Source organism: Arachis hypogaea, chromosome 14 (genome assembly GCF_003086295.3).
Source record: "Arachis hypogaea cultivar Tifrunner chromosome 14, arahy.Tifrunner.gnm2.J5K5, whole genome shotgun sequence".
Lineage (NCBI taxonomy): Eukaryota > Viridiplantae > Streptophyta > Magnoliopsida > Fabales > Fabaceae > Arachis > Arachis hypogaea.
The window spans coordinates 84,527,152-84,542,680 of record NC_092049.1 but is presented as its reverse complement, the minus strand read 5'-3'; the positions used below and the strand labels follow the sequence as shown (position 1 = coordinate 84,542,680).

Genomic DNA, 15,529 nt, shown 5'->3' with positions numbered 1-15,529 from the left:
CCTCTCAGCAAGCGCTTCTTTATTGTCTTTAGCTGGACCTTGCTGAGCTTTTAATCTAGCTTCAGCCTTGAGCATTCTTGCTCAGTGTTGCCTTCAAGATAATGCTTGATTCTCTGTCCATTGACAATGAACTTCTTATCAGAATCAATATCTTGAAGCTCCACATAACCATATGGTGACACACTTGTAATCACGTATGGTCCCCTCCACCGGGATTTCAGTTTCCCGGGGAATAGCCTGAGTCTAGAGTTAAACAACAGGACCTTTTGTCCTGGTTCAAAGATTCTAGATGACAGCTTTCTGTCATGCCATTTTTTTTATTTTTCTTTATAAAGCTTGGCATTTTCGAAAGCTGTGAATCTGAATTCCTCTAGCTCATTTAGCTGGAGCAATCGTTTTTCTCCAGCTAATTTGGCATCAAAGTTTAGGAATCTGGTTGCCCAGTAGGCCTTATGTTCCAGTTCCACGGGCAAGTGGCATGCCTTACCATACACGAGTTGGTATGGAGAGGTCCCTATAGGGGTCTTGAATGCTGTTCTGTAAGCCCACAGGGCATCATCCAAGCTCCTTGCCCAATCCTTTCTACGGGTAGTTACTGTCCGTTCCAGGATTCTCTTTAATTCTCTGTTAGAGACTTCAGCTTGCCCATTGGTTTGTGGATGATATGGTGTGGCCACTTTGTGGCGAATTCCATACCTAACCATGGCAGAGTAAAGCTGTTTATTGCAGAAGTGAGTGTCCCCATCACTGATTAACACTCTAGGGACACCAAACCTGCTGAAAATATGTTTCTGGAGGAACTTCAGCACTGTTTTAGTATCATTGGTGGGTGTGGCAATAGCCTCAACCCATTTTGATACATAGTCAACTGCCACCAGAATATAAGTGTTTGAGTATGATGGTGGGAAAGGTCCCATGAAGTCAATTCCCCATACATCAAACAACTCTATTTCTAAGATCCCTTGTTGAGGCATGGCGTAACTGGTAGCACAAATTGCAAATCACACTTTTCACAACGCATACCACTGACCAGCAAGTGCACTGGGTCGTCCAAGTAATACCTTACGTGAGTAAGGGTCGAATCCCACGGAGATTGTTGGTTTGAAGAAATCTATGGTTATCTTGTAAATCATAGTCAGGAAGTCAATTATGTTTATCAGTTGAATTGCGAATAAACAATAGAGCATGGATTAAAGGTTACTTGTTATGCAGTAATGGAGAATATGTTGGGGTTTTGGAGATGCTTTGTCCTCTGAATCTCTGCTTTCCTCTGTCTTCTGATTCACGCACGCACGTCCCCTATGGCAAGCTGTGTGTTGGTGGATCACCGTTGTCAATGGCTACCTTCCATCCTTCCAGTGAAAACTACGCTCACGCGCTCTGTCACAGCACGGCTAATCACCGGTTGGTTCTCGATCCGGTTGGAATAGGATTTACTATCCTTTTGCGTCTGTCACTAACGCCCAGCCTTCAAGAGTTTGAAGCTCGTCACAGTCATTCAATCCTTGAATCCTACTCGGAATACCACAGACAAGGTTTAGACTTTTCGGATTCTCATGAATGCTGCCATCAGTTCTAGCTTATACCACGGAGATTCTGATTATGGAATCTAAGAGATACTCATTCAATCGTATATAGAACGGAGGTGGTTGTCAGGCACACGTTCATGATTTGAGGAAGGTGATGAGTGTCACAGCTCATCACCTCCATCACAGTTAAGCGCGAATGAACATCTTAGATAGGAACAAGCGTGTTTGAATGGAAAACAGAAATACTTGCATTAATTCATCGAGACACAGCAGAGCTCCTCACCCCCAACAATGGGGTTTAGAGACTCATGCCGTCAGAGAATAGAAAGTTTAGATCTGAAATGTCATGAGATACAAAATAAGTCTCTAAAAGTTGTTTAAATACTAAACCAGTAGCCTAGGGTTACAAAATATGAGTGGACTATGATGGATGATGCAGAGATCCACTTCTGGGGCCCACTTGGTGTGCTAGGGCCCACTTGGTGTGTGCTGGGGCTGAGACTTTAAGCAATTCACGTGCAGAGGCCATTTGTGGAGTTGAACGCCAGTTTTTGTGCCAGTTTGGGCGTTCAACTCCAGTTTTTTATCCTTTTCTGGCGCTGGACGCCAGATTTGGGCAGAAGGCTGGCGTTGAACGCCAGTATACGTCGTCAATTCTTGTGCAAAGTATGGACTATTATATATTTCTGGAAAGCCCTGGATGTCTACTTTCCAACGCAATTGGAAGCACGCCATTTCGAGTTCTGAAGCTCCAGAAAATCCACTTTGAGTGCAGGGAGGTCAGAATCCAACAACATCAGCAGTCCTTTTTCAGCCTGAATCAGATTTTTCCTCAGCTCCTTCAATTTCAGCCAGAAAAATACCTGAAATTACAGAAAAACACACAACTCATAGTAAAGTCTAGAAACATGAATTTTTCCTAAAAACTACTGGAAATAAACTAAAAACTAACTAAAACATACTCAAAACTATATGAAATTATCCCCAAAAAGCGTATAAAATATCCGCTCATCAGTAACCATGAGGCAGGTTACCAGCTCTTTGGCAACTGTCACAATTACATACAAACTCTCGGGAATCTTTATAGAGTGTGGGCCAATAGAAGCCACATTGGAGGACCTTGGTGGCTGTTCGTTCACCTCCGAAATGGCCTCCATATTGAGATCCGTGGCAATGCCATAGGATTCTCTGTGCTTCCTCTCTGGGGACACACCTACGGATAATTCCGTCTGCACATCTCTTAAAGAGATAGGGTTCATCCCACAAGTAGTACTTTGCATCAGTAACTAATTTCTTCTTTTGTATTCTATTGTACTCCTTGGGTATGAACCTTGCAGCTTTATAGTTTGCAATATCGGCAAACCATGGTGCTTCCTGAATGGCAAATAGATGCTCATCAGGGAACGTCTCAGAGATCTCAAGAAAGGGGAGGGACGTCCCTTTCACTGGCTCTATCCGGGACAGATGATCAGCCACTTGGTTCTCTGTCCTTTTTCTGTCTCTTATTTCTATATCAAACTCTTGCAGAAGCAATACCCATCTGATGAGCCTGGGTTTTGAATCCTGCTTTGTGAGTAGATATTTAAGAGCAGCATGGTCAGTATACACAATCACTTTTGATCCTACTAAGTATGATCTGAACTTGTCAATGGCGTAAACCACTGCAAGTAGTTCTTTTTCTGTGGTTGTGTAATTTTTCTGGGCATCATTTAGAACGTGACTGGCATAATAAATGACATGCAGAAGCTTGTCATGCCTCTGTCCCAATACTGCACCAATGGCATGATCACTGGCATCACACATTAACTCAAATGGCAATGTCCAGTCTGGTGTAGAAATGACTGGTGCTGTGACCAGCTTAGCTTTCAGCGTTTCAAATGCCTGCAGGCATGCTGTGTCAAACACAAATGACGTGTCAGCAGCTAGCAGATTGCTTAGAGGTTTTGCGATTTTTGAAAAATCCTTTATAAACCTCCTATAGAATCCTGCATGCCCCAGAAAGCTTCTGATTGCCTTAACATTGGCAGGTGGTGGTAATTTTTCAATTACCTCTATTTTTGCTTGATCCACCTCTATTCCCTTGTTTGAGATTTTATGCCCAAGAACAATTCCTTCAGTCACCATGAAGTGACACTTTTCCCAGTTTAAAACTAGGTTGGTTTCTTGGCATCTTTTCAGAACAAGTTTCAGGTGATCAAGACAGGAGCTGAATGAGTCTCCATATACTGAGAAGTCATCCATGAAGACTTCCAGAAATTTTTCCACCATATCAGAGAAAATAGAGAGCATGCATCTCTGGAAGGTTGCAGGTGCATTGCATAGCCCAAAGGGCATCCTTCTATAAGCAAACACTCCGGATGGACATGTGAATGCTGTTTTCTCTTGATCCTGGGGATCTACTGCAATCTGGTTATAGCCTGAGTAGCCATCCAAAAAGCAGTAATAATCATGACCTGCTAGTCTCTCTAGCATCTGGTCTATGAATGGTAAAGGAAAATGATCCTTTCTGGTGGCTGTATTGAGCCTTCTGTAGTCAATACACATGCGCCACCCTGTAACTATTCTTGTAGGAACCAGTTCATTTTTTTCATTATGAATCACTGTCATGCCTCCCTTTTTTGGGACGACTTGAACAGGGCTCACCCAGGGGCTATCAGAAATGGGATAAATAATCCCAGCCTCTAGTAATTTGGTGACCTCTTTCTGCACCACTTCCTTCATGGCTGGATTTAGCCGCCTCTGTGGTTGAACCACTGGTTTGGCATTATCCTCCAGTAGGATTTTGTGCATGCATCTAGCTGGGCTTATGCCCTTAAGGTCACCTATGGACCACCCAAGAGCTGTCTTGTGTGTCCTTAGCACTTGAATAAGTGCTTCCTCTTCCTGTGAATTTAAAGCAGAGCTTATGATCACTGGAAAGGTGTCACCTTCTCCTAGAAATGCATATTTCAAGGATGGTGGCAGTGGCTTGAGCTCTGGTTTAGGAGGTTTTTCCTCTTTCAGAAGAAAGTTCAGAGGCTCTTTCATGTCCCCTGAATCCTCCAAATCAGGCTGAACATCTTTAAAGATGTCTTCCAACTCTGATTCGAGACTCTCAGCCATGTTGATCTCTTATACCAAAGAGTCAATAAGGTCAACTTTCATGCAGTCTGTTGATGTGTCTGGATGCTGCATGGCTTTGACAGCGTTCAACTTGAACTCGTCATCGTTGACTCTCAGGGTTATTACCCCTGTTGGACGTCAATGAGGGATCGTCCAGTTGCTAGGAAGGGTCTTCCTAGAATGAGAGTGGCACTCGTGTGCTCCTCCATTTCCAGCACAACAAAGTCAGTGGGAAAGGCGAATGGCCCAACTCTGACAATCATGTCCTCAATCACGCCTGATGGGTATTTAGTGGAACCATCAGCAAGTTGGAGACATATCCGGGTTGGTTTAACTTCTTCAGTTAAGCCAAGCTTCCTGATAGTGGATGCAGGTATTAGGTTGATGCTTGCCCCAAGATCGCATAAGGCTGTCTTGGTGCAATCACCTTCCAATATGCATGGTATCAGAAAACTCCCAGGGTCTTTAAGCTTTTCAGGAAAGCTTTTCAGAATGACTGCACTGCATTCTTCAGTGAGGAGAACTCTTTCTGTTTATCTCCACTCCTTTTTATGACTCAAGATCTCTTTCATGAACTTGGCATAAGAAGGTATTTGCTCAAGTGCCTCTGCAAAAGGAATCTTTATTTCAAGAGTCCTTAGATAATCTGCAAAGCGAGCAAATTGCTTATCCTGCTCCTCTTTCCGGAGTTTTTGAGGATAAGGTATCTTGGCTTTATATTCCTCAACCTTAGTGGTTAAAGAAGCCTTTTTAGAGGGGTTGTTATCAGCACTTGTGTGTGTCTGATCCCTCACTGGCAATTGAGTACCAGAGTCAGAAGATGGAGTGACGTTAGACGCCAACTCACTGTCTGTTCCTGGCGCCTGAACGCCAGAAATGTGCCCATTTTGGGCGTTCAACGCTGGATTATGCCCTCTTTGGGCGTTCAACGCCAAATTCTTGCCCATTTCTGGCGTTGAACGCCAATCCTGCCTTGTTTCTGGCGCTGAACGCCAGTTTTGGGCATGGTCTGGGCGTTCAGCGCCAGCCTTCCACCCATTTTCTGGCGTTTTAGTGCCAGAATTATTTTTCCCTGGGCTCTTACTGTCCTCAGGGGAATCTTTGGTGGGTCGCTCATTTCTTGAATTTTTGATGCCTTGAGGTGGGGTATTTAATGTTTTCCCACTTCTTAATTGAACTGCTTGGCATTCTTCTGCTATTTGCTTTGATAGCTGCTGCTTTGTTTGCTTAAACTGTTCGTCCATATGTATATTAGCTATCCTTGTCTCCTGTAACCTGTCTTTGAATTCAGCTAGCTGTTTTGTTAGAAAATCTAATTGCTGATTGAATTCAGCAGCTTGTTTTACAGTACTGAATTCAGCAGTTACTGTTTTAACCTCTTCATTCATGGAAGGGTTGCTGCTTAGATACAGATGCTGATTCCTGGCAACTGTATCAATGAGCTCTTGAGCTTCTTCAATTGTCTTTCTCATATGGATAGATCCACCAGCTGAGTAATCTAAAGACATCTGAGCTCCTTCTGCAAGCCCATAGTAGAAGATGTCTAACTGAACCCACTCTGAAAATATTTCAGAGGGGCATTTTCGTAGCATCTCTCTGTATCTCTCCCAGGCATCATAAAGAGATTCATTATCTCCTTGTTTAAAGCCTTGGATGTCCAGCCTTAGCTGTGTCATCCTTTTTGGAGGGAAATATTGATTCAGGAATTTTTCTGTCAGCTGTTTCCATGTTCTTATGCTGGCCTTAGGTTGGTTATTTAACCACCTCTTAGCTTGATCTTTTACAGCAAATGGAAACAGTAATAGTCTGTAGACATCCTGATCTATTTCCTTATCATGTACTGTGTCAGCAATTTGTAAAAATTGTGCCAGAAACTCTGTAGGTTCTTCCTGTGGAAGACCGAAATACTGGCAACTTTGCTGCACCATGATAATGAGCTGAGGATTCAACTCAAAGCTACTGACTCCAATGGAGGGTATGCAGATGCTACTCCCATATGAAGCAGTAGAGGGGTTAGAATATGACCCCAGAGTCCTCCTGGACTGTTCATTTCCACTTATGTCCATGATGGATCTATGGATATAACTTGGACTGATTTACCTTTTTATTTATTTTATTTTATAAGAAGTAAATACTTAAATAAAATAAAATAACTAAAAAGAATTTGAATTTTGAAGTTAAAAAAAATATTTTTTTTTGTTTATAAAAAAAGAAATTAATTAGTTAAAAAAAAGAAATTTTTGAAAAAGAGGGAAGATATTTTCGAAAATTAGAGAGAGGGAGAGTTAATTAGGTAGTTTTGAAAAAGTTAAGAAACAAACAAAAAGTTAGTTAGTTAGTTGAAACAAATTTTGAAAAGATAAGAAGTTAGGAAGTTAGAAGAGATATTTTGAAAAGATATTTTTGAATTTAGTGAGGAGAGAGAAAAACAATAAGATAGTACAAGATTTAAAATTTTTAGATCTAATGCTCCTTGTTTTCGAAAAATTTGGAGGGAAAACACCAAGGAACACCAAACTTAAATATTTTAAGATCAAGACACAAGGAAAACTCAAGAACACTTTGAAGACTCACAAGAACACAAGAACATGAAGAAAGAACACCAAACTTAAAATTTTTAGAAAACCAAACCAAAATTTTCCAAAACCAAAAGGAAATCAACAAGAAAACACCAAACTTTAAGTTTGGCACAAAATTTAATAGAGAAACTATTATTTATGAAAAAGAAGGTTTTGAAAAGAATATAAAAGACTCTAACCCAATTACCAAGAACACAGATTAATGCTCTAGCCAAATGAGTTATGGGACCTTCAAAAATTTTAAGAAAGATTATTTTTGAAAACACCAAACTTAAAGTTTGGCACAGGATTTAATAGAAAAATTATTTTTGAAAAAGGTTTTTAAAAAAAAATATGATAGCCAATTATCATGAACATAAACACCACGTTCTAAATAACTGAGCTATAAGTTTAAAGTATTTTAACAAGGGATAAATAATAAAAGACTCTAAACCAAAAAAAAAAAAGAAAGATTTTTCCTAATCTAAGCAACAAAATAATCCGTCAGTTGTTCAAACACGAACAATCCCCGGCAACGGCGCCAAAAACTTGGTGCACGAATTGCGAATCACACTTTTCACAACGCGTACCACTAACCAGCAAGTGCACTGGGTCGTCCAAGTAATACCTTACGTGAGTAAAGGTCGAATCCCACGGAGATTGTTGGTTTGAAGCAATCTATGGTTATCTTGTAAATCTTAGTCAGGAAGTCAATTATGTTTATCAATTGAATTGTGAGTAACCAGTAGAGCATAAATTAAAAATTACTTGTTGTGCAGTAATGGAGAATATGTTGGAGTTTTGGAGATGCTTTGTCTTCTGAATCTCTGCTTTTCTCTGTCTTCTTGTTCACGCACGCACGTCCCCCTATGGCAAGCTGTGTGTTGGTGGATCACCCTTATCAATGGCTACCTTCCGTCCTCTCAGTGAAAACTACGCTCACGCGCTCTGTCACAGCACGGCTAATCACCGGTTGGTTCTCAATCCGGTTAGAATAGGATTTACTATCCTTTTGCGTCTGTCACTAACGCCCAGCCTTCAAGAGTCTGAAGCTCGTCACAGTCATTCAATCCTTGAATCCTACTCGGAATACCACAGACAAGGTTTAGACTTTCCGGATTCTCATGAATGCTGCCATCAGTTCTAGCTTATACCACGGAGATTCTGATTAAGGAATCTAAGAGATACTCATTCAATCGTATATAGAACGGAGGTGGTTGTCAGGCACACGTTCATGATTTGAGGAAGGTGATGAGTGTCACAGCTCATCACCTCCATCACAGTTAAGCGCGAATGAACATATTAGATAGGAACAAGCGTGTTTGAATGGAAAACAGAAATACTTGCATTAATTCATCGAGACACAGCAGAGCTCCTCACCCCCAACAATGGGGTTTAGAGACTCATGCCGTTAGAGAATACAAAGTTTTGATCTGAAAATGTCATGAGATACAAAATAAGTTTCTAAAAGTTGTTTAAATACTAAACCAGTAGCCTAGGGTTACAAAATATGAGTGGACTATGATGGATGATGCAGAGATCCACTTCTGGGGCCCACTTGGTGTGTGCTGGGGCTGAGACTTTAAGCAATTCATGTGCAGAGGCCATTTGTGGAGTTGAACGCCAGTTTTTGTGCCAGTTTGGGCGTTCAACTCCAGTTTTTGATCCTTTTCTGGCGCTGGACGCCAGAATTGGGCAGAGGACTGGCGTTGAACGCCAGTTTACATCGTCTATCCTTGTGCAAAGTATGGACTATTATATATTTCTGGAAAGCCCTGGATGTCTACTTTCCAATGCAATTGGAAGCATGCCATTTCGAGTTCTGTAGCTCCAGAAAATCCAATTTGAGTGCAGGGAGGTCAGAATCCAACAGCATCAGCAGTCCTTTTTCAGCCTGAATCAGATTTTTGCTCAGCTCCTTCAATTTCAGCCAGAAAAATACCTGAAATTACAGAAAAACACACAACTCATAGTAAAGTCCAGAAATATGAATTTTTCCTAAAAACTACTGGAAATAAACTAAAAACTAACTAGAACATACTCAAAACTATTTGAAATTATCCCCAAAAAACGTATAAAATATCCGCTCATCATGTTCCAAGGATTAAGTTTGGTGTTGCTACACCAACATTGAGCCTGCATCTCACTAGGTACTTGGCTCTGCCTCCTAGTGAGTGTGTAATACTAAGTTCGGTGTTTCACACTAAGTTTGGTGTTGCACATTTCACCCATGCAAGGTATATCCCTCCATGCACGCACTTAGCTAGTTTGTTATTTTATTTTGTTCCCTTTATTTTCCATGCAAGCCACCTTTATTATTGGTTTTTAACTTTGAGGTGCTTATATATTCACATTCACATGTATGCATGCTTTTCTTTATTAAATATGCCCTATTTCACCTTATATGCTTGCATTAGCTTATTCACATGCCTTCAACGTGCATGCATGTGTAACACCCTGACTACCAGAATGTCACGCTTCTGGCTGTGTCATTCTGATAGCTTGGATATTACAACGACTCTAAACATATTTAATACTATAATAGGAGCCTGTTTAAAACTTAAAATCTTATAATCTTTCAAAAGACTTTTTAGTTGAAAGACATGAATACGTACATACAATCCATATACAATACTTTTAATTATATATATACATAGTAATAACTAACAAGTGTTTCATATCACAATTCCTATCCCTCTTACAAAAATATGTAAAGATAAAAGCGAGGAAAAACATAATATCTAAAACAATACAATACATCATATAAATAAAAATGAAATAAACTCTTCTTGATTTCTTCGTCCGTATCCTAAAAAGGAAAAACCTGTAGGGGAGTGAGAACTTCGTCCTATGAAATAAAACTGTGTTCAAGGTATAGTGATCGTTGCTCGTCTTATGTATCCTTTCAAAAGCCAAAGGTTTATGATGAGTCCATATTTGATGAGATATTTTGACTTGATTTGGACAGATTTCATCATATAAACTCACACTTAATCACTTAAATAGCACACTTTTGTGTTTGATCCCTAAATTGAACCTAAATATGAAAACATGTATTTTTGTTCTTGAATTAATCATTTTAATTCTACTTTTATGCCATTCGATGCCATGACATGTTTATTGAGTGATTTTAGGTCCTAGAGGCAAGAATGGAAAGCCAAAAGTGGAAGGAAGAATGTACGAAGGGAGAACACATGAAGGAAACAAAGGAGAAGTACACAGCCACGTGTGCGTGTGCACAACCCTCTGTACGTACGCACAATAAGGAAATCAGCATGCGTGCGTATGCACAACCCTCTATGCATACGCACAACCAAAAATTCAGCAAAGTGTGCATACGCACACATCTGTGCGTACGCACAAGTCCCTGCACGTGAATTCATTGATGAAGCACGTGGCTCGCATTTTTGGGCTTTCTTGGCCCAATTTTGAGTGTGCTGAAGCCCAATTGAAGGGCTATATGAAGGGGATATTAACACATATGAAAGCATTAGTTACTATTAGGTTTTCATTAGTAGTAGGAGGCTTCTATAGATAATTTAGGAGTAGGAGTAGGAGTAGTGTAGAAATTCTCTCCTAGGATTTTATTTCCATCTCCATTGTAACATTTTATAGCAAGCCTTGATTTTGGATTTTGCTCACCTTTTGTAAGTACTCTTAATTTTCTCTTTAATTCTACTACTTTTTCTTTTCTTTTCTTTTCTTATGGTTCAAGATACGTTATTTATATATGCAATTTTGGGTTTCTTGAAGTTTTGATTGTTGCATTTAATGTTTTATGCTTTATATATGCTTGATTGCTTGTTTATAGTTGGTTTTGTGAATATTTTAGATATAGCTTTTATTTTTCTTTGCAATTTCTCATGTTTTGGTTATATGCCCACCAAGTGTTTGTGAAAATGCCACTTAGTGATTTTTAGTAGATTTTTACACCTTGGCTTGGGATTTGAGTTCCTAGGATACTAGAGTCATAAGGTCCGACATTTAGTGGTGATTCTTGAGTAGTTAGTTGACTCTTGTTTCCATTGAAGCTAGCTTTTTACCAATTAATTTGGTAAGTTAGCTAGGACTTATGGATCAAGGTAAATTATCCTTGCTAAACTTACTCCTCGATGTTAGGGGTAGACCAAGCGAGATTGACTCATCATAGTTGCCATAGTTGTGGTTATGATGATGATAGGATTCCTTGGATCCTCATTTCTGAGTCAAGGCTCTTTTATGCATATCTTAGCATTTTTACTAATTTTGACCTTATATCCCTTTTTCTTCCATAAATTCTCAATTTTGATCATTCCTTAGTTCTTTTATTTCTTAAGTTCTTTTAATCTTTAGTTCTTTGATTGCAAAACCCATTTTCCCTCACAACCAAAAGCGTGACATTTCAATTGCATTCCTAGGGAGAACAACCAGAGGTTGAATTAATCTCAGTCTCAGTTATTTATATTTTGAATTTGAAAACTAAACTTTGATTGAGAAATCCAAAATCCTTTTTAAAAGGGAAATCAGTTAATTATTCAAAATCCAAAGCCTTTTTTCTTTCTTATAAATTCTTAAAAGTTTTTTCAAGACAATATGAATGACCAACCTGTTTCAAGCATAGGTTTACTAAGTCTATGCAAAATCATTTTGATTTTTCATACTTTACTAAACCATAACACAAACCAATCATGGCCTCCGGCCTATCACATAAGCAATTAAGGCCTCAGGCCCAAACAACTCAATCAACCTCCAATTCACCATAATCCAGCCAATTTCAGTCACAAACACAATCAAAGCAGTTACATCAAGTATAACAATTAGCAGTTAAACATAATTATTCGCATAGGTAAACCAATTACAATATGCACACCCAAATAATGTCACACAGATGCGTATGATGAATGCCTATCCTATTGGCTGTGATATCACATTGTCGGTTCAACTGCCAACCCAACACATTCCCATGGGAATGTCACTTTCGGTCACGTTTATAAATGGGAACCCCCAGTGATATAGTTCCCGGCTTACTTTTCCTAAGATATAGTTCTCGGCCACTCTTATGACCGAAAGTATGTGAGCGGCACTTCTACCACAGCCCTCACACCTCAGAGTAAGAGGGACAAACCTCACACATTCAGCAATCGTCCGTTTAACAAAACCATCACTTTAAAGTATGTCGCTTGATGTTATTCCCATTCTCTGTAAGGGACGAGCTAAGCAGTGACTTGAAACACAACCAAAGGAGAGAATAGGGATGACTTGGTCAATAAGTTCTTAACCAAATTTTTTTACCATAGAGGTTGACAAAGTTGAGACATGATATCCAAACTTTCACTCAGAAAGATGGAAAATATGTTTATGAAGATTGGGAAAGGTACAAAGAATTATTGAAAAATTGCCCCCAAGATATATTTTCTAATTGTGTGCAACTACAAATATTCTATCATTGGCTCACCCCCGCTTCTAGCACTTTATTGGACTCCTCAACTAGAGGATCTATGCATATGAAAACCACTGAAGAAGCCTTGGATTCGATTGAGATTGTGGCTAAAAATCAATATTTTTTCTCATCTAAAAGAACAATGAAGAGATGTGTGATGGAGTTAGATACTTTGGACACTCTTTTGGAACAAAACAAGGCTATGTCTCAACAAATAAGTGCAATTATCAAGCAACTAGGACATTTACAAGTTTCTGCAATAGGAACCCAAGGCCACACCTATGAGGGTCATCAAAGTGAAAATTCAAGGCCTTTTAATCAAGATCATCCCTTTGTTGAGCAAGTTAATTACACGAAAATTCCTCTAGACTAAACAATGACCCTTTTTCTAAAACCTACAACCCTAGATGGAGGAACCCACCTAACTTTGGTTGGAAAAATCAAAATCAAATAACCAATAACTTTAATACCTTCAACAACCCTCACCCTTCACAAACATCTCCCACACAACCACCACAAAACCCACAAAGGACAACCACTCTGAAAATGACTTAGAAAAACTCACCCAATATGCATCCGCACTTATCTCTTAGCACCAATTTCATGGAAGAAACCTCCAATTTTATGCAAGAAACCAAAGCAACTATTAAAAACCAAAAGGCCTCCATCAAGAATCTAGAGGTGCAAGTAGGTCAACTTGCAAAGTGATTTTTTAAAAAACCCACAAATACTTTTACCAGTGATACGATTCCAAATCCAAGAGAAGAGTGCAAAGCTATTAATTTGAGAAGTGGAAAAGTGGCAGAAAAAGAAGCCATAGAGGATGCCAACAACAAGCAATCCAAAGAAGCCATGGAGAACTCTATTTCACACGATCCACAAGCCACTGATTCTCCAATTCAAGCTCATAAAGGAAAAGCACCAGAGAAGGCAAAAGTGAAAGAGTATAAGCCCAAACTCCAATTCCCTCAAAGGTTTCAAAAGGTGAAAAAGGACAAGCAATTCTCCAAGTTCTTAGAAGTTTTTCAAAAATTGCAAATCAATATCTCTTTTGTTGAGGCCTTCGAACAAATGTCTCTTTATGCCAAATTTATGAAGGAGTTGATAGCAAAAAAGAGGAATTGGAGAGAGGATGAAACAATGGTTCTCACAAAAGAACGTAGTACAATAATTCAAAAGAATTTGTCCCAAAAATTGAAAGATCGTGGGAGCTTTGTAATTTCATGTACTATTGTGAAATCACTATAAAAAGACCTCTTTGTGATTTGGGAGCTAGCATTAATTTAATGCCTCTTTCTTTGATAAAAAAATTGCATATTGAAGAAGTCAAACCAATACGAATCTCTCTCCAATTAGCTGACCGTTCCATTAAATTACCACATGGAGTAATTGAAAATAAGTTAGTGAAAGTAGGAATTCATATTCCCTACTGAATTTGTTATTCTTGAAGAGGAGGATGCAAATGCCTCCATAATTTTGGAGAGGACTTCACCATTGGGAGAGCTTTAATTGATGTTCAAAAAGAAAAGCTCACTTTAAAAGTCCATGATGAGCACATTGTGCTCAATGTCTTCAAGGCCATGCAACATCCTAGTGACTCAGAGGATTGTATGAAGATTGACTTAATTGATCTTTTGGTGTGAGAAGTCTTAGAAGAGAAAGAGATAAACACTTCCCTGGAGGAGGAGGGGCCACAAAATGAAGCTACTTTAGCCCTTGACAAGGAGGAGGGGCCACCCAAACTTGAAATAAAGCCCATGACTCCAACACTCAAATATGCCTTTCTTGGTGATGATAATAGTTTTTCAGTAATCATAAGTTCCTCTTTGAACTTGTCTGAGGAAGTTGAATTGCTTAAAGTGCTCAGGAACCACTGACGTGCGAGCATCTTTTCTATATTTTCTTAGGAATTTAGATCTGTATTTATGGAGTTTTTATTTAATTTTGATGTTATAGACCTGTTTGGAAGCTACTTTGAGTTGCTCTATTGTTTTCATTATTTTAGGTGAAGTTCGGACGAGTTTTACAGAGTTCGTTCAGAAGAAAAAGGAATAAATTTGATGCTGCCAAGTTGGCACTAAACGCCACTGCCTGGCGTTTACTGCCACAAGCCTAGAAGTTCGTGCAAGCTCTATATTCAGCTGGATCCAAACACCACGACTTGGCATTTAGCGCCAGAAGCTTCGTAAAGTGTGCCCAGGATGTATGCTAGTGGCGCTAAACGCCATTACCTTTAGTGCCAGGAGTCCAAAATTGCCAAGGAAGGTCTCTGTCTAGCGACACTAAACGCCACTGCCCGGCGTTTAGCGCCAATAGCGCGTCTTCAACTTACATGGAAGGCTAGTTTAGCTTTTAGTTTTTAATTTTATTTAAAATAAAATAAAATATTTTAGGGTTTTTTAATTTGAATGTCAAATCAATTAGGATTAGATATAAAAGGAGAAAAGATTCAGCCCTTCGGGCTCTCTTCTCCTCTTGTCCCTTATTCTGCACTTTCATACTTTTTGCTTTATGTTTTTCTCTAAGTTATGAGCAACTAAACATCTGCTGTTAAGGTTAGGTGCTCTGTTTATTTTGATGGATTAATATTATTGTCATTCTACTCTAAATTAATGCATTGGTTTAAATTCAAGGATTGCTTTCGTTTTTCATCCTAGGGATTAGAGTATATTGGAAGATAACTCTTTTCTAATTGAGTTCTTGTTAAATCTTGAAAAAGTTAAATCACTTGAACAATATTTTGAAATCAATTCCTCATAACCCTCTAACTACTTGGACTTAATGTGATACGTGACATATGATCATCTTATCTTTGAGTATTTAGGGTTTGTGTGGCTTATAAACTAGAATTGGACTTAATCCTCTAATTAAAATTAAGTGATGACAAAGGAATTGGCAATTGACTAGGTTAGAGGAGATTA

General features: G+C 39.1%; 1 non-coding gene across 1 annotated transcript; it reads right to left on the bottom strand.

Annotated features, from left to right (window-relative positions):
- Nucleotides 1–12,474: 12,474 nt before the first annotated feature.
- On the bottom strand, nt 12,475–12,581 carry LOC112745369 (small nucleolar RNA R71). The gene has a single exon (XR_003173301.1). It is a non-coding gene; the product is annotated as a small nucleolar RNA R71 (small nucleolar RNA).
- Nucleotides 12,582–15,529: the final 2,948 nt, after the last annotated feature.